At 48.3% G+C, this 19568-nt stretch overlaps 1 protein-coding gene and 2 pseudogenes across 5 annotated transcripts in view; 1 reads left to right on the plus strand and 2 right to left on the minus strand.

The window, feature by feature from the left end:
* LOC105514817 overlaps window positions 1-11943 on the minus strand; it is a 13529-nt pseudogene extending 1586 nt beyond the window's left edge.
* Window positions 1-19568, plus strand: part of LOC105514658 (zinc finger protein 468) — a 65471-nt gene that overhangs the window by 36413 nt on the left and 9490 nt on the right. The window contains exons 1-2 of one of the 4 annotated variants that reach the window (XM_011946161.1): window positions 11076-11159; window positions 14862-14949. The gene's annotated coding sequence lies outside the window, so the exon portion shown is untranslated. Of the gene's footprint in view, window positions 11160-14861; window positions 14950-17914; window positions 17945-19568 lie in introns of those variants that run through there. The other 3 variants (XM_011946160.1, XM_011946162.1, XM_011946164.1) reach the window with 3 other exon arrangements.
* LOC105514659 lies at window positions 18115-18852 on the minus strand (annotated as a pseudogene). The gene has a single exon (XR_001002215.1). The product of XR_001002215.1 is annotated as a polyadenylate-binding protein 2 pseudogene (transcript).

Below are 19568 nucleotides of genomic sequence, written 5' to 3' on the forward strand. Positions count from 1 at the left end.
GTGTTAGCCAGGATGGTCTCGATCTCCTGACCTCGTGATCCGCCCGTCTCGGCCTCCCAAAGTGCTGGGATTACAGGCTTCAGCCACCGCGCCCGGCCTGAGGCCTTCCTCTTTCACTCATCCTCCTCAGCACAGACCCTTTACGGGTGTCGGGCTGGGGGACAGTCAGGTCTTTCCCTTCCCATGAGACCACATCTCAGGCTATCATATGGGGAGAAACCTTGGACAATACCTGGCTTTCCTGGGCAGAGGTCCCTGTGGCCTTCCACAGTGTATTGTGTCCCTGGGTACTTGAGATTAGAGAATGGCGATGACTTTTACCAAGCATACTGCCTTCAAGCACTTGTTTAACGAAGCACATCCTGCACAGCCCTAAATCCGTTAAACCCTGAGTCAACACAGCACATGTTTCTGCAAGCACAGGGTTGGGGCTAGGGTTACAGATTAACAGCATCTCAAGGCAGAAGAATTTCTTTTAGTACAAAACAAAATGGAGTCTTTTACGTCTACTTTTTTCTACATAGACACAGTAACAGTCTGATCTCTCTTTCTTTTCCCCACACAGTGGCATGATCTTGGCTCACTGCAGCCTCCCCATCCTGGGTTCAAGCAATTCTCCTGCCTCAGCCTCCGAGTAGCTGGGACTACAGGTGCATGCTGCCACACCCAGCTAATTTTTGTATTTTTAATAGAGGTGAGGTTTCACCACGTTGACCAGGATGATCTTGATCTCTTGATCTTGTGATTCAACCCCTTGGTCTGCCAAAGTGCTGGGATGACAAGCATGAGTCACTGCGCCCAGCTTTAACTCGAATTTTAAATGGATTCCAGTCCTCCAGAAGTAAAAAAAAAAAAAAAAAAAAAAGCAAAAGAGCAAAAACAGCGGATTAGACTCAAATCACCTTGAACTTTATCATCTCACAGCTTTAACCCACCTACATGGCTCCATGTCCCCTGCAGGTTTCTCCCCTGAGCTCTACAATCCTGTGTCCAGTTGTCTCATCAGCTCTCTGCTAGGACATCAGATAGGCATCTCCACCTTCACATGTCCATAAGTGACTTCCTAAACTCCCAACATTCCCTTGCAGTCCTACACATCTCAGATGAGGGTGACTGTGTACCTCCGGGGACTTAGTCAGACATAACAGCACATATTTAAAATATGGGAGATAAATTATATTATTTGTAAGTGTTGTATAATGTAAACAGAAATTTGCATGTATACATGAAAGGACTGAGAAGGTACATCACTTCTAAAATTCTTTCATGTGTGTGTGTGTGTGTATGTGTGTGTGTGTGTTGGAGTTTGGCTCTTCTCACCCAGGCTGTAGTGCAGTGGCTTGATCTCTGTAGGCAGAGGATTGCCCAGGTGCCGAGGCAAGAGACTGAAGGCACAAACTGTTTCAGTATAATAGAGAAAATGGTTAGAATAAGAATAGTCATAATACAAATTAGATACAGAGATGATCATGGACAATTATCAATCATTATTAATCATTAGCTTTTAATGTTACTCTTTGTTGCATTACTAATATAACCTAGGAATAACCGGTGGGTAAAGGGTCAGGTGCTGAAGGGACATTGTGAGAAGTGACCTAGAAGGGAAGAGGTGAGCCTTCTGTCACACCCGCATCAGGACCGCTTGAGGGCTGCTTGGTCAAGCAGTAACGCTAGTGTCTGGTAAGGCACCTGTTACTTAGCAGACTTTGAAAGGGAGTCTCCTTTCCTTGGAGGAGTCAGGGAACATTACTCCACCAGCTCCTTGTGGAAGGCTGGATATGATCCAGGCCTGCCCGCAGTCATCCGGAGGCCTAAACCCCTGCCTGTGGTGCTTCAATGGTCACACTCCTTGTCCACTTTCATGTTCCTCCCATATTCCTGGTTCCTCTTTGAAGTTCGTAGTAGATAGCGGTAGAAGAAACAGTGAAAGTCTTAAAGTCTTTGATCTTTCTTATAAGTGCATAGAAGAAAACGCTGATATATGCTGCCTTCTCTCTCTGCTTCAGCTACCTAAAAGGGAAGGGACCCCTGTCCTGTGATCATGTGACTTACTTCATCTTGTCAATCACTTAGAAGATTCACCTTCCTTACCCTGCCCCCTTGTCTTGTATGCAATAAATATCAGCGCGCCCAGCCATTCGGGGCCACTACCGGTCTCCGCGTCTTGATAGTAGTGGTCCGCCAGTCCCAGCTGTTTTCTCTTTATTTCTTTATCTTGTGTCTTTTTTTATTACAATCTCTCATCTCCACACACAGGGAGAACACCTGCTAAGCCCTGTAGTGCTGGACCCTATAGATCTTGGTTCACGGCAACCTCCTTCTCCCAGGTTGAAGCAGGAAGGTGGCTTCCAGGTCACAGATAAATGAGACACAAATGGTTGCAATCTTTTGAGTTTCTTTTCTTTTTTCTTTTTTGTTTTTGAGATGAAGTCTCATTTTGTCGCCTAGGCTGCAGTACAGTGGCACGATCTCAGCTCATTGCATCAGCCTCCCAAAGTGCTGGGATTACAGGTGTGAGCCACGTTCTGGGCCCTTCTTTTGAGTTTTTGATTAGCCTTTCGAAGGAGGTGCTCAGATATGCATCTATATCAGGGAGCAAAGGGGTGACTTTGAGTACAAGGCCAGTCTGATTCCCTAAGCGGCTCCCAGCTTGACTTCTCCCTTTTACTTAATGATTTTGGGGCTTGAAGATTTATTTCCTTTCAGCCCATCATTCATCCCACCTCTGGTCCACGTTGCTTGTTCTATGTGATTATTTTTGCACCTTTGCCATCCACTGTCTGAATCCTGGTGAGAAAAAGGCCTCAAGGGGAGGGCAGAGCCAGAACGTGGGACTGTGCTGGGCTCACCCCCTCTGAGTGGAGCTCAACCCTGGCTTCACATTAGAATCCAGAGGCATTTTGCAAATAGAGCTTTTGTGCTGCTTTAGCAGGGGTTCTTATTCTGAAGGGCTGGAGCCCACCCTCAGTAATAGCTGCAGTGGCCCAGGTGCTTGTCATCTGTGTGCAGCATTGAACATCGAAGCTCTGTGTCCTCCATTTCTGGGGGCTGAGCTCAGCCTGTGATCCACAGAGAGATGAGGGGCTGTCCTCTGGATGGGGTTAGATCAGGGATGAGTCTGTACGCTGAAGGGGCGATCAGTGCAGCCCAGCTCCCCCCTGCTGCCTCGTGTGTGGGGGTTTCTCTAGGAGGGGAGTGAGATCTGAAGACCGGGGTCAAACGTACACTTATAGGTCTTCCTGTGGGACTTTCTTATCTCTACATGATCTCTGGTGCAGTGGGCCTCCGAGGCCCGCCTTTCTACACGATGAGGTCTCCCTTATCTGGGTGTTTTTGTCACAGGAAGGGAGTCCGTCATTTCTACATGAAGTTTCATATTTTTTTTTTTCACATACAGGATCGATTTCTAAAGACTCATGTTATGTGAGGAAGCAGCTGAGAAGAGGAAAGGAAAGGAGGCAGGCATGGCCCTTCCTCAGGTGAAGTGATGTTCCTCTGGGGATTAATCTGTCTCTTTTCTTTCTGAAATGTCGGGTATTTAGTAGCCAGTCTTTTCTGAGTCTGAAGCATTTCCTCTCATCTGCTCTGAGATTCCATCTCCTGTGACCCAGTGACATGAACTTGGGAAGAGGCTCCACTGGGCACGGTCCTGGGAAGGGCTCACACCCACACATGGATGGACACGGGGTGTGGGCCCCGTGGTGTCAGTGCTGCTGGGCAGCCTGGAGTGTTCAGGGACCACATCTAGATGTCAGCTCTTCGTGGATCAGATCAGAGAAATACTTATTAAATACATACATTAATGTGTACAGATATCTGGTAAATTCTGGAAAAGGAGACCAATAAGGGGAGATATTTTGTATCTGATTTGGTAATGCATTTGAAGCCACACTAGTAGATCAAGATGTCTCTGACTTCAAACTTTTTTTGTTTGTTTGGTTTTTGTTTTGTTTTGTTTTTTGAGACGGAGTCTCGCTCTGTCGCCCAGGCTGGAGTGCAGTGGCCGGATCTCAGCTCACTGCAAGCTCCGCCTCCCGGGTTTACGCCATTCTCCTGCCTCAGCCTCCCCAGTAGCTGGGACTACAAGGCGCCCGCCACCTCGCCCGGCTAGTTTTTTCTATTTTTTAGTAGAGACGGGGTTTCACCGTGTTAGCCAGGATGGTCTCGATCTCCTGACCTCGTGATCCGCCCGCCTCAGCCTCCCAAAGTGCTGGGATTACAGGCTTGAGCCACCGCGCCCGGCATTTTGTTTTTTGTAAGAGACAGGATGTTGGTCTGGGTGTGGTGGCTCACGCCTGTAATCCCAGCACTATAGGAGGCCAAGGCGGGTGGATCCCTTGAGGTCGGGAGATTGAGACCAGCCTGGCCCACGTGGTGAAACCTCATCTCTACTAAAAGTATAAAAATGAGTTGGGGGTGCTGGCGCACGCCTGTAATCTCAGCTACTCAAGAGGCTGAGGCGGAAGAATCACTTGAATCTCGGAGGTGGAGGTCACAGTAAGCCATGATTGTGCCACTGCACTCCAGCCTGGACAACAGAGCGAGACTCCATCTCAAAAAAATAAAGGAGAGAGAGAGAAAATGTTGCTCTGTGGCTTAGTTCTAGAGTACAATGGCACAATTTAGAGTTTACAGCGACCCAAAATTCCTGGGCTCAAGTAATCTCCACTTTAGTCTCCCAAAGAGCTTGAGTGATAGGCATGTGTCACCACATGTGGCTAATTGTTTTATTTATTTATTTAGAGATGGAGTCTCACTTTGTTGCCGAAGCTGGAGTGCAGTGATGGGATCTCAGCTGACTGCAACATCCGCCTCCCGGGTTCAAGCAATTCTCCCACCTCAGCCTCCCGAGTGGCTGGGATTACAGGCGCCCGCGACCATGACTGACTAATTTTTTTGTATTCTTAGTGGAGATCGGGTTTCACCATATTGGTCAGGCTGGTCGGGAACTCCTGACCTTGCGTTTTTTCACCTCAGCCTCCCGTAGTGCTGGGATTACAGGCCTGAACCACCGTGCCCAGCTAGACTCTGCACTTTTAATGACTTGGAATGGAATGGAAAGTGAAGATACACAGCAGTGGAACAGCATGCTTTTTCACATCATGGATTTTATTTATTTATTTATTTATCTATTTTTAGTTCCGTTTCAATCTGTCACTCAGGCAACAGTAGGATTTTTTCTCACTGTAGCCTCTGCCTCCTGGGTTACAGCGATTCTTTTGCCTGAGCCCCTCGAGTAGCTGGGATTAGAGGTGCACGCCACCATGCGTGTAACGCTGTGATGGGATGTGTGTGCATGAATACATGGATGGATAAGCCCATGGTTTAGGTAGAAAACAACCTTTGCAGTAAGTTTTTTTCTTTTAATAATAATTGTAATGATTTTAAGATTTTTCATTGTTGTCAACTGTCACAATAATGAGTTAACAGTAAGAAGGGGCCGGGCATGGTGGCTCATGCCTGTAATCTCAGCACTTTGGGAGGCCGAGGCTGGTGGTCAGGAGTTCAAGACTAGCCTGACCAAAATGGTGAAACCCTGTCTCTACTACAAATACAAAATTTAGGATGGGCGCAGTAGCTCACGGCTGTAATCCCAGCAATTTTGGAGGCTGAGGTGGGCAGATCACGAGTCAGGAGATCGAGACCATCCTGGCTAACACGGTGAAACCCCATCTCTAATAAAAATGCACAAAAAATTGGCCGGGCATGGTGGCGGGCACCTGGAGTCCCAGCTACTCAGGGGGCTGCGGCAGGAGAATGGCATGAACCCGGGAGGTGGAGCTTGCAGTGAGTCGAGATCATGCCACTGCACTTCAGCCTGATCAACAGAGTAAGACTCTGTCTCAAAAAAACAAAAACAAAAACAAAAATAAATACAAAATATAGCCAGGCCCAGTGGCAGGCGCCTGTAATCCCAACTACTCGGGAGGCTGAGGTGAGAGAATTGCTTGAAGCTGTGTGGCAGGGGTTGCAGTGATCTGAGATCATGCCACTGCACTCCAGCCTGGGCAATAGAGTCACACTGCATCCCAAAAATAAAGAATAAAGAAACAAAAACTGTCATCATTATTCTTATTACAGGCATGAGCCACTGTGCTTGGCCTGGCTCTGTTTTCACAGACACATCTCTACTTACTCAGCCAGGGAATCCTTCTTCATGGCCAAGGTCTCCTTCATTGCTGTACTCCTCATAGAGTTTACTCATTTTTGTGTGTGTGTGTATAAAATTCTGGAATCTACACAAGGCATATTGTGGAGTATATGCTTGAAACTAGAAATCAGAGGCCATTTAATTTAAGAGATATAAAACTGCTTTCACCTCAGGCCACCATACTGCTGCTTTTTTGGATCTCGTTGATTCTTGTCCCTTGCCCGTATTGTAATTTGCATAGTTAACCTTGGGTCAATATTTTACCATCTGCTAAATTAATTTCACTTTCCTCCAAGCTCAAGATTTGGTCTATTCTAGTGGAATTCTATTCCCACAGACGTGCATGCACAGAGTTCACTCCTACATGCCCATTACTTCCTTCCCTCCACACTTACCCTTCCTTTCCTGGCCTTGCCTCACATGGTACATTGATCTGGATGCAAATACAGTTTCTTTCCAGCCTATTGATTTTGTAATCCTGAACACCTCAATTTCTCTGTGAGCCCCTCTTCTCCAACACTACTCTCACTGAAGAAGTCAAGACCTTATTCATCCACTGGACAAAATTATAGGAAGCTGCCTGCATCAATGTGTGCAGGGCATGATGACTCAGCACATGGTCCATGAGGGATGACTTAGCAGCACTGTCAGCAGCACAGCTCAGCCTGTGACTCAGCCCTGTGTCCACCTTGTAGTATTTCATTCTGTTCTCCTTGTATTTTTTGTGACTGGTTGTTTTCTGTACTTCCTTGGTGCACTATTGTGCTTAAAAACATGCCATGGGATCCTTCAGGCCCAGGATCAAGTTTGTCCCTCCCTCACTGTATGTGCAAATTGGGGTCATGTACATGAACACTGTGGGCCTGCTGTACTTACTTGAGAAATAATGTTAATTTGCCTCCAGACTTTTTTGTTTTTGAGATGGAGTTTCGCTCTTGTTGCCCAGGCTGGAGTGCAGTGGTGCAATCTCGGCTCACCACAACCTCCACCCCGCCCCGCCCCCGCCCTTCAAGCAAATTCCCTGCCTGAGGCTGCCAAGTAGCTAGGATCACAGGCACGTGCCAACACGCCCAGCTAATTTTGTATTTGAAGTAGAGACAGGGTTTTTCCATGTCAGACTGCTCTCGAACTTCCGACCTCAGGTGATCCACCGGCCTCGGTCTTCCAAAGTGTTGGCATTATAAACCTGAGCCATTGCGCCCCGCTGCCTCCAGGTTTTTAAAACAAGCTAGTGCTATTAGATGGCTTCACACATTGCAGCTTTTATAAGACGAGCTGTAAACTGCCTTTGTGTAAGTTGTCAGCCTTCAGTGATGCTAATGATGACATGCTCCTTTTCCAGTCTCCATCATTTCACTGTCCTATCAATAGCTTAGACTACCTGGCTCATGCCTCTAATCCCAGCACTTTGGGAGGCTGAGGTCAGTAGATCGTTTGAAGTCAGGAGTTTGAGACCAGTCAGTCCAACATGGTGAATCCTCGAATCTACTGAACACACAAAAAATGGCTGGGTGCGGTGGCTCAAATTTGTAATCCCAGTACTTTGGGAGGCCAAGATAGGCAGGTCACCTGAGGTGAGGAGTTCGAGACCAGCCTGGCCAACATGGTAAAACTCCATCTCTACTACAAATACAAAAATTAGCTGGGTGTGGTGGCACATGCCTGAAATCCCAGCTACATGGGAGGTTGAGACAGGAGAATCACTTGAACCCAGGAGGCAGAGGTTGCAGTGAGCCAAGATCAGGCCATTGCAGTCTCGCCTGGGCAACAAGAGTGAAACTCTTTCTCAAAAATAAATAAAGAAAAATAAATAAATAAAAGCACTGGTCCTATTCACGAGTAGTTAACACCCATGACCAAATTATCTCAAAGGCTCCATCTGCAGGAACATCCTATTGGAGAATAAGAAATCCGAACATGGCTTTTGGCCAATATGAACATTCAGACCAGGGAGCCTGGACCTTTTATTTAATGTTTTTATTGTACAATTTGTTTTATACCATGTTTTCTCTGATCCCGGTTTAACAGTTTTCCCAGTACACATTCCATGTTTCATATCTTATGCATAGTGAACTAGATAACTAAGGGAAATGGGTGTATATAGAATTACTGTGTTGCCTGGCTGTTATTTAACTGTAGTTGTGACATCATAATTGAACCCTTTGACACTGTCAGTTCTTTTTTTCTTTTTTGAGACAAAGCCTCTCCCTGTTACCCAGGCTGGAGTGCAATTGCATGGTCTCGGCTCAGTGCAACCTCTGCCTCCTGGGTTCGAATGACACACTCCACTTGTTAATGTCATAAAGTGCTGCCGGGTGCGGTGCCTCATGCCTGTAATCCTAGAACTTTGGGAGGCTGAGTCGGGTGAATCACTTGAGGTCAGGAGTTCGAGACCAGCCTGACCAATATGGAGAAACCCCATGGCTCCTAAAAATACAAAAAGTTAGCTGGGCGTGATTGAGCATGCCTGTAATCCCAGATACTCAGGAGGCTGAGACAGGAGAATCGCTTGAACTCAGGAAGCGGAGGTTACATTTATCTGACATCGTGCCATTGCACTCCAGCCTGGGTGACAGAGGAAGACCCTGTCTCAAAAAAATAAAAATACATAATTTTTTTTTTTTGAGACGGAGTCTCGCTCTGTCGCCTGGGCTGGAGTGCAGTGACCAGATCCCAGCTCACTGCAAGCTCCACCTCCCGGGCTTACGCCATTCTCCTGCCTCAGCCTCCCGAGTAGCTGGGACTACAGGCGCCCGCCACCACGCCCGACTAATTTTTTGTATGTTTTTTAGTAGAGACGGGGTTTTACCATGTTAGCCAGGATGGTCTCGATCTCCTGACCTTGTGATCCGCCCCTCTCGGCCTCCCAAAATGCTGTAATTACAGACTTGAGCCACCACGCCCGGCCATAAAATTTTTTTTTAAAAGTCACAAAGTGCCTGTTTTGCATGGATATAAGTGATATTCCTTGGTGAATTATCCTGTCTCTTTTCTTTCTGAAAAGGCAGGTATTACAGTAGCCAGTCTTTTCTGAGTCTGAAGCATCCTGCCTGACGCATTTGCTTGCACTCACCCATGCCTTCTGTCAGTCCCTCTCATCTTCGCTTAAATTCCATCTTCTAGGCCGGATGCAGTGGCTCACATCTGTAATTGCAGCACTTTCGGAGGTCGAGGTGGGTGGATCACGAGGTCAGGAGATCGAGATCGTCCTGGCTAACACGGTGAAATCCCATCTCTACTAAAAATACAAAAAAATTATTTTTTATTTTTGAGACGGAGTCTCCCTCTGTCACCCAGGCTGGCATGCAGTGGTGCGATCTCGACTCACTGCATGCTCCACCTCCTGGGTTCACGCCATTCTCTTGCCTCAGCCTCCCAAGTAGCTGGGACTACAGGCGCACGCCAACACGCCAGGGTAATTTTTGTAATTACAGGAGATACGGGGTTTCTCCATATTGGTCAGGCTGGTCTCCAATTTCCGACCTCAGGCCATCTGACCTCCTTGGCCTCCCAAAACGCTAGAATTACAGGTTTGAGCCACCGTGCCCAGCCTGAAGTGGTATTTTTTTAGAGGGTAACTGAACCTTTTTTCAGCTTAATGACCCAAAGATGTATTTCTGAAGGTCTTGGGAGCGCTCCTTGTAAGGCAAACTGCAAGGAAGATAGTACCTATATCTCAGTAGGAAGTTATGTAATTCAAGCATCAAATATTTCAGATTTAAAGCTACGGACATTTAAATAATTCTCAGCCTTGAGAGGAACGTGGTCATGCAACCTGAGTCCAGTGGCATGCAGGCGCAACTTCTAAGAATTTTGCTGATCAGGTGCGGTGGCTCACGCCTGTAATCCCAGCACTTTGGGAGGCTGAGGCCGGCGGATCACTTGAGGTCAGGAATTAGAAACCAGCCTGGTTGCCGGGCGCGGTGGCTATTTCATACAAGCAAAAAAATATTTTTTTTTTTTTTTTTTTTTTTTGAGATGGAGTCTAGCGCTGTCGCCCAGGCTGGGGTGGAGTGGCTCTATCTCGGCCCACTGAAAGCTCCGCCTCCCAAGTTCAAGGCATTCTCCTACTTCAGCCTTCTGAGTAGGTGGGACTATGGGCGTCCACCACCGCGCCAGGCTAATTTTTGTATTTTTAGTGGAGACGGGGTTTCACCGTGTCAGCCAGGATGGTCTCGATCTCCTGACCTCGCGATCCGCCCGCCTCAGTCTCCCAAAGTTCTGGGATTACAGGCGTGAGCCACCGTGTCCAGCCTACTCAAAATTGTATAAATTATTTAAAAATTAAAAGAAAAAAAGAAAGAGACTGCGGGAGGGAATGTTACTTTATCGCCCAGGCTGGCCAGGACCCCCAGGCTCAGCGATCCTACCGCCACTACTTCCTGAGTAGCTGGGACCTCAGGCTCCCACGCCCGCGGCCGCATCCCTGCTGTGTTTAAGCAGCAGGTGATGACCTCACTCCTCCCTGGCCTGAGCACTCCGTCCCACATCCCAGGCGGTAGCCCTAGGGAAGTCTCTGAAGCTGAGCACTGGTTGGCTCTCCCTCCCAAGTGAATGGAGAATAGAAAGGGAGAGGATTTCTATTCCGTCCTGTGGACCGTCAGCATGAAGTCCTACGTTCGGATCAGGCAGGGCTTTGCATTTTACATTCTAGTTTGCATCCTCCTTCCAGACTATTCCAGGGCTTTTGAATCATCCTTCTGCCTTCCTGGCTACTCTCGCCGCTAAAAGCCGCAGAACAGGGCTGGAAGGACCCTGACAGACACACAGGTCCCGCTCCGGCCCCGCCCTCTGCCGGTACTAAAGGGTAAGGTGTCTCCGCTTTGCGCCCCGCCCCTACCTCTCGCAGGCCCCGCCCCTACGTCACCCAGGTCCCCGCCCACACCTCCTCCAGGCCCCGCTCACCTCCTCGTTGGCTCCACCCAGGCTTGGTTTCTGTCTTGCGCGCGCAGGTTCGCGCAGACCAGGAAGCGGATCCCCTGGAGTGACGGTCACACCGCGGAGGTGAGTTTTGCTCTGTGTTGCATTAAGTCTGCGCTCTCCAGGTCCCCAGCACTTTTGTACATGGGATGTGGGGTCCCCACAGACCTGGAAGTTCTCGTCTTTCTTCCTTCACTCAGAGCAAATGGAGATGTTCTCCTGGGAGTCCGGAAGTCCCTTCTTTTTAGGTTTAAAGTCGCCCTGAGGCTGGTCCCGTCCTCAGTCTTTCTGCTACAGGGCAATGTATACACTTCCCATCGCCTAGTTTTCCTGCTCAAAACCGTGTTTTGACTCCTTCCGCACTGCGCCTTTTTTTTTTTTTTTTTTTTTGAGACGGAGTCTCGCTCTGTCTCCCAGGCTGGAGTGCAGTGGCGCGGTCTCTACTCACTGCAAGCTCCGCCTCCCGGGTTCCCGCCATTCTCCTGCCTCAGCCTCCCGAGTAGCTGGGACTACAGGCGCCCGCCACCACGCCCGGCTGATTTTTTGTATTTTTTAGTAGAGACGGGGTTTCACCGTGTTAGCCAGGATGATCTCGATCTCCTGACCTCGTGATCCGCCCGCCTCGGCCTCCCAAAGTGCTGGGATTATAGGCGTGAGCCACCGCGCCCGGCCCCGCACTGCGCTTGTTAAAGTCCTCACCCGAGAGGTGGATTCCCTCCCTGCGCGCCTCCCAGCCTCACCCTCGTCGGTTGCTGGAGCACAGCACCCTGACCCCAGTCCCGGGGAGGCCGCGTTCTCTGCTTGGTCCTGGGATCCTGCAGATTCTCCCCTTGTCCAAAGGCGTCGTTGCCCCCCACCTCCTTCCTCCTCATGCTGGGCCCTGCTGCTCCCCAGGTCTTCCCTCCGCAGTCACCGCTTCCCCTGAGCCCGCACTGTGGAGGTGCCGGGTGCGTGTCCTGTGATACGGGGTGTTCTTGCCTGCCCAGATCCAGCTCTTGGAAAATGCGCTCCTCCGAGATGCCGGCGTCTACTCCAAACCCTCCTGTAATTGTGTGGGCCAGCGGGATCAGGAGACAGAGAGAGGGACTGAGAGAGTGGTAGAAAACCAGAGACAGAGAAAAGAAGAATGAGAAAGACACATAACAGATGGCAAAGTAGAGGATGGTGAGGGGTTTGCCAAGAGACAGCAAAAGTGAAAAAAAGATAAGAAAGGAGGAGAAAAGCAACTGCAGAAATGTAGAGAAAAGCTAAAATGTACAGAGAAATGAAGGACAGACAGCAAGGTATGGAGAGGGACAGAAATGTGGAGGCTCATCAGAGTGAGGAAGAGGAGGAGGGATTTGAAGCCAGGGCAGACAGAGCAGAGTGGTGCTGGTGGCAAGGAGAACAGAGGGAGAACCACAGCAGGGAGGACACCTGGGGATCTGGGGTGCCAGATTAGGTCCAGGGGGTTATAACAGGGAAGAGAGAATTTAATAGTGAGAGCAGAGGAGGCGCAGAGATGGTATAGAGGTAGAAATCTATGGAGATTGAGGACGATCTAAAGATTCAGGAGAAGGAGCAACAAGAGGTTAAATAAGTTGCGAGGGCGGAGCCCGGGTAATTTTTGTATTTTTAGTAGAGACGGTTTCACCATGTTGGCCAGGTTGGTCTCAAACTCCTGACCTCAGGTGATCCACCCACCTCGACCTCCCAAAGTGCTGGAATTACAGGTGTGAGCCACCGCAGCTGTCCACCCGTGTGTTCTTGATTGAAAATTTTTGCTTATGTCTTAGTTCTACAGCTGACCCTGTTTCCCTGTTTTCAAGGTCAATAGCTGTGTGTTTACACTTCTGCATTTTATAAATGTTACTGAGATTTCCCTGTAAGGAAGAATTCAATGTTGGGTGTCAGTTTCATCAGAACCTTTCCAAAGAATTTTCTTTAACCCAGGTAGGTGATAGACGCTTCTCTAATTTTAAGGATGGGATGATAAGACCAACCCATCTCATTAGCCCTTCCACGCCCCCATGTAAGAATTCAGGCACATCTTCTCACTCATCTCAGACCTTCTCAGGGTAACATGGTGAAAATTTCCCACTCTGACCCCAGTGAGCCTCCCTGCAGCTTGGCGATGAAGGGCTTAGACCAGAAAAGCTCAACCTGAGTGATCCTGACCCCTGAAATGACTGGCAAAATAGAGGCGGTGTCTGGGTGTGGCTTTTTCTCTGGGAGAGGGGAGTGCCCAGTTGTAATTAGGATTTTCCATGGGATGCAGTAACCCAAAAATGAAAAAAAAAAAAAAAAAGCAGAAGAATGGAAGAAACAGAGCGGTAGGCTCAGAAACAGAGACCATCTTCAGAGGCCTTTGTCTGTATGAGGATATCACAGCTACGTCTAAAGCAGGTCGTGTCAGTTCCTGGCAGGGAACCCTCCACCGGCTTCCCGTGTTCCCCAGGACAAGAGTCCAGCTCTTCACTGTGGCTCCACAGCCCTGTGTCCAGGGCCCCTGCCAGTGTCCAGCCTCCTCCTGGGAGCTTGCCCTCATCTCATGTCTCCTTCTGCCCCAGTCACATTTGCTTTTCTCTTTTTTTAAACATCAAAATCCTTCCTGTCTCAGGTCATTGTCTCCGCTTTTATTCTGTTTCTAAATGAAGATGGCCCTGTCCCTTTCTCCTTCAGGTCTAGGCTCAGAGATGCCTCCCATGGCCTCCCACCCCCATCTGAAGTTCCCTCTGCCCGTCAGTGTCTATCACATTACTCAAGTTTTCTTATCTCTGTGTCAATCTTATCAGAAATGCTTTTTTTTTTTTTTCAAACAGACTCTCACTCTGTCCTCCAGGCTGTGAGTCTCATGATCTTGGCTCACTGCAACCTCTGTCTCCTGGGTTCAACTGATTCTTGTGCCTCAGCCTCCCAAGTAGCTGAGATTACAGGTGTGTGCGTCCACACCCTGCTAATTTTTGTATTTGTATTTGTATTTTATTTTATTTTTGAGTCTTACTCTGTCGCCCAGGCAGGAGTGCTGTGGCATGATCTCAGGTCACTGCAGCTTCCACCTTCCAGGTTCAAGCAGTTATCCTACCTCAGCCTCCTGAGTAGCTGGGATTACAGATGCCCACCAAGCCTGGCTACTTTTTGTATTTTTAGTAGAGACAGGATTTCACCATGTTGGCCACGCTGGTCTTGAACTCCTGACCTCAAGTAATCCACCCACCTCGACCTTTCACAGTGCTAGTATTACAGGCATGAGCCACCGTGTCCAGCCAAATTTTTGTATTTTTAGTAGAGACAGGTTTTCTCCATGTTGTCCAGGCTGGTCTCGAACTCCTGACCTCAAGTAATCCACCCACCTCGCGGTTTCAGAGTGCTAGTATTACAGGCATGAGCCACCGCGTCCAGCCCAGTTTTTTGTATTTTTAGTAGAGACACGGTTTCTCCATGTTGGCCAGGCTGATCACAAACTTCTGAGCTCAAATGATCCTTCCACCTCAGCTTCCTAAGTAGCTGGGACCACAGACACACAGACGTGCACCACCATACCTGGCTAAGTTTTTGTATTTTTGGTAGAGATCTCCTGAACGGGAGCTCATTCCAGCCCAGCTCCCCACTGCTGCAGTATGTGTGTGGGGGGGGAGCTTTTCCAGGAGGAGAGCAGGAGTTTTCCTGTAGGAATTTTTTGTTCCTGGTGCAGTGGGCAGCCGAGGGGACCATATTTCCTCAGGGTGATGTATCCTGTGTATGTGTCATTGTGTTACCGGGAGAGGATGTGTTGATTCTATGCAGTAAACATCATATTTTTAACATTCAGGATTGACTTCTAAAGACTCTTGGTACGTGAGGAAGAAACCTGGAAGAGGAAGAGGAAAGCAAAGGAGTCAGGGATGGCTCCTCCTCAGGTGAGATGATATTCTCGGTGGATTGTTCTGTCTCCTTCCTTTCAGAAACACTGGGGCTTGGAGTTGGGAATCTTCTCTGAGTCTGAAGCGTCCTGCCTGACGGATTTGCTCACCCTCACCCGTGCCTTCCCTCAGTCCCTCTCATCTCGCTTAGATTCCGTCTCTTGTGACCCAGTGACATGAACTTGGAAGGAGGCTGCACTGGTCATTGTCCTGGGAAGGGCTCACACCAGACATGGATGGAGACGCGGTGAGGGCCCCGTGGTGTCAGGGTTGTTGGGCAGCAGGGATTGTTCAGGGGTCACATGTGGATGCACGTTTAGTTCTCTGTGGACCAGGATTAGAGCAGCTGCCAATGGAAGTCACTTTAATGTGCCCAAAGTACATGGTAAATTCTAGAAAAGGAGACCAGTAAGACAAAATCTTTTCTCCCTGATTTTATACTATATTTTTAGGTAATTGAGTGAGTTACTGTGTTTCTGATTCCAAAAATCTTACTAATTAGAATGGAAAATTCATATATAGGCATGAATAATGAATGATTCCATTATGATGATGATGATGATGATGATGATGATGACGATTTGAGGCAGTATTTTGCTCTTATTGCCCAGGCTGGAGTGCAATGGCATGATCTCAGCTCACCGCAACCTCCACCTCCTGGGTTCAGGCAATGCTCCTGCCTCAGCCTCCTGAGTAGCTGGGATTACAGGCACGTGTCACCACGCCTAGCTAATTTTGTATTTTTAATAGAGACGGGGTTTCTCCATGTTGGTCAGGCTGGTCTCAACTCCCAACCTCAGGTGATCTGCCCACCTTGGCCTCCCAAAATGCTGAGATTACAAATGTGAGCCACTGTGCCTGGCCTATTCCTTCGTTATTTTAAGAATATGAAATCAATGTAAATAATAGCAGGAGGTTCATTAAACCATTCTTAGCACATTAAGTTCATGAAGACAGTGGTGTTACTGTGGAGAGGCTTGTGAAACAAGTGTTTTTGGTAAAAATGGTTGCAATTTTTCTCAAATATGGAAGCAGTACTATTTTATCCAAGAGGATAAAGCTGTATTCTCATTCCACCTATTGTTATTATTATTATTTTTCTGAAATGGAGTCTTGCTTTGTTGCGGAGGCTGGAGTGCAATGGCATAATCTAAGCTTACTACAGCCTCTGCCTCCTAGGTTGAAGCGATTTTCCTGTGTCAGCCCACCTAGTAGCTGGGATTATAAGTGCGAGTCTCCACGCCTGGCTAATTTTTTTGTATTTTTAATAGAAACGGGGTTTCACCACGTTGGCCAGGCTGGCCTCGATCTCTTAACCTCAGGTGATCTGTCCGTCTCAACCCCCTAAACTGCTGGGATTACAGGCACAAGTCACCATGCCCATCCCCACCAGTTATTATTAAATATAAATGGTTATATTGAAACATCACATGACGTATACATTTGTTTTGTGGTAAAACTCCAAGCAAAGCTGCAGCTTAGACCCTTGGCCACAAGGCATCTCCTTTCCCAGTCACATCCTCCACCCTCCTTCCAACCTCACTGGGAATTGCTACTGTCAGTTCTGTGCCAAGTGTCAGAGCAAGTCTCATACACGTGTATTTCTACATCTTTATGAGACTTTAAAAATTCTGTTGTAAATTAAAATTTTACATATTTTTTTTTTACTTTACATTTGGGGCTACATGTGAAGGTATGTTACAGTGGTCAACTCGCATCATTGGAGTTTATTGTGCCAATTATTTCATCACACCAGTATCAAGGCCGGTACCCAATACTTTTTTTTTTAATTTATTTTTTTGAGATTGAGTTTTGCTCTTGTCGCCCAGACTGGAGTATAATGGCATGATCTCGGCTCACTGCAACCTCTGCCTCCCGGGTTCAAGTGTGTGTTCTGCCTCAGCCTCTTGAGTAGCTGGGATTACAGGTGCCAACCACCACACTTGGCTAATTTTTGTATTTTTATTAGAGAGAGTTTCACCATGTTGGCCAGGCTGGTATTGAATTCCTGTCCTCAGGTGATCCACCTGCCTTGGCTTCCAAAAGTGCTGAGATTACAGGTGTGAGCCGCTGTGCCCGGGCCCAGTAGTTATTTTTTCTGCTCCTCTCCTTCCTCCCACTGCCAAAGTATCCTTTCCACCAAGACGTGATTCCTCTTCAGTTAAACAAATCTTGCTACTTTTTTTTTTTTTTTTGAGACGGAGTCTCGCTCTGTTGCCCAGGCTGGAGTGCAGTGGCCGGATCTCAGCTCATTGCAAGCTCCGCCTCCCGGGTTCACGCCATTCTCCTGCCTCAGCCTCCCGAGTAGCTGGGACTACAGGCGCCCGCCACCTCGCCCGGCTAGTTTTTTGTATTTTTTAGTAGAGACGGGGTTTCACCATGTTAGCCAGGATGGTCTCGATCTCCTGACCTCATGATCCGCCCGTCTCGGCCTCCCAAAGTGCTGGGATTACAGGCTTGAGCCACAGCGCCCGGCCTGCTACTTTTTATATTTTAAAAACCTTTATATATATATACATACACACATACATACACACATATCTATGCATATACATACATATATACACACACATATATATTTTGAAAATCTCGGGAAAATGACAACTTTTTTTTATTAACGTCTAATTTCTTGTGAGTCTTTGCACGTTTTATTATTTTTGGAGCATATGTTTGCAGAGTAGATTTTCGTACTTTGAATAATGCTGTTTTCATATATTTATTTTATTTTGAGACAGGGTCTCACTCTGTTGCCCAGGGTGGAGTGCAGTGGCATGATCTTAGCTCACTACAACCTCCACCCTCAGACTCAAGCCATCCCCCAACCTCTGCCTCTCAGGTAGCTGGGACCACAGGTGTGTGCCGCCATGCCGGTTTATTATTATTATTATTTTGAGACGGAATCTTGTTCTGCAGCCCAGGCTGGAGTGCAGTAGTGTGATGTCGGCTCACTGCAACCTCTGCCTTCTCAGTTCAAGCGATTCTCCTGCCTCAGGCTCCCGAGTAGCTGGGAATACAGGCGAGTGCTACCACGCCCAGATACTTTTTTGGTATTTTCAGTAGCGATGGGGTTTCACTTCTTTAGCCAGGATAGTTTCCATTTCCTAATCTTGCGATCTGCCCACTGCAACCTCTGCCTCCTAGGTTCAGCGAGTCTCCTGTGTATTGGTTCGTTATAGGATCACGTTGATTTGCCTTCCTCTAAATAGGGACTCATCTAAGGCCAAGGAAGTCCTCATTGGCTCTTTGTCTGAGAACTCTATATATGCAAACCCTTTGGAATGGCCACTAAATTTGGCACAGAGTTTGGTAACACGGTTGACTGAACCACAGCCATGACAGTGAGCTTCCAGCTCTTCTGCTGTTGCACCATAGTCCATATTACCAACATAGATGGAACGGGCATCAGCCTCCATCTTCTCCTCAGTGTACATGATCACTGGGCCAGCATTGCCTGGAGATGGACTCATATTCATCTGCTTCTCTAACTCGTTCTGTAGCTCCTTTAGCCTCTCAGCTTCTTCCTCCATCTTCCTGACTCCCGCTTTGATAGCTTCTAGCACCGGGTCTTCAACGGCGCCATCCCCTGGGTCACCCTCGACCAGTCCCGAATCTTCCTCTTCCTCTTGGCTGCAGGGGTTCCTGAACGAGGCCCAGGGCCCGGAGCTCCCGGGTGAGGGGCGTGGGACGTGGGGCAGGGACGGCTCCTCTTCAGACTGGGGCTCCAGCTCGGGCTCCAGCAGCAGTTCCTCAGGCTCCATTTCCTCACACTCCAGGCCATTCCTTTCCTCCCCTGCGCCCCCGGGACACCATCCCCGGCGTCCCCATGGGCCCCAGGCACAAGATGGCGCCGCCGCCCCTGCCGGAGCCCCAGTGGCCTGCAGCTCCTGCTGCTGTCGCCGCCGCCGCTCAGACTGGGCTCCTTTTTATTTATTTATTTATTTTTTTTTTGAGAAAGAGTCTCGCTCTGTCACCCAGGCTGCAGTGCAGCGGTGCGATCTCAGCTCACTGCAGCCTCCGCCTCCTTGGTTCAAGCGATTCTCCTGCCTCAGCCTCCCAAGTAGCCGGGATTACAGGCACGTGCCACCACACCTGGCTTTTCTTTTTGTATTTTTAGTAGAGAAGGGGTTTCATTATCTCGGCCAGGCTGGTCTTGAACTCCTGACCTGGTTATTCACCTGCTCAACCTCTTACAGTGCTGGGATTACAGGCGTGAGCCACCGCGCCCAGCCCATAATAGTTATTTGTTCTGCTCCTCTCCTTCCTCCCACCCTCCACCCTCAAGTAGATCCCAGCGTCTGTTGTTTTCTTCTTTGTGTTCCAGTAAATATTTTAGTTTGATATTTGATCCTGCTGGTTGTAAAAACGTACGTGTTGTCATGTTAGTAAACACGGCTGGCTTGCTCTTTGACATCTGCATTGGAAATTGGCTCCTTTGCGATTTTTCCCTGTATAAAGACTGCCATAGTGGCTGCCTCAGCACACACCTGCATTACTACAGATATCTGAAGATTCTTCCAGGTCAGGCAAGTGAAAGGGTGATTGCTTCCTCTAGGATGGGGCATTTCCTGTTTTTTTGGTTTTTTTGTTTTGTTTTGTTTTGTTTTGAGACGGAGTCT

This window comes from Colobus angolensis, unplaced genomic scaffold (assembly GCF_000951035.1).
Source record: "Colobus angolensis palliatus isolate OR3802 unplaced genomic scaffold, Cang.pa_1.0 Scaffold25, whole genome shotgun sequence".
Classification (NCBI taxonomy): domain Eukaryota; kingdom Metazoa; phylum Chordata; class Mammalia; order Primates; family Cercopithecidae; genus Colobus; species Colobus angolensis.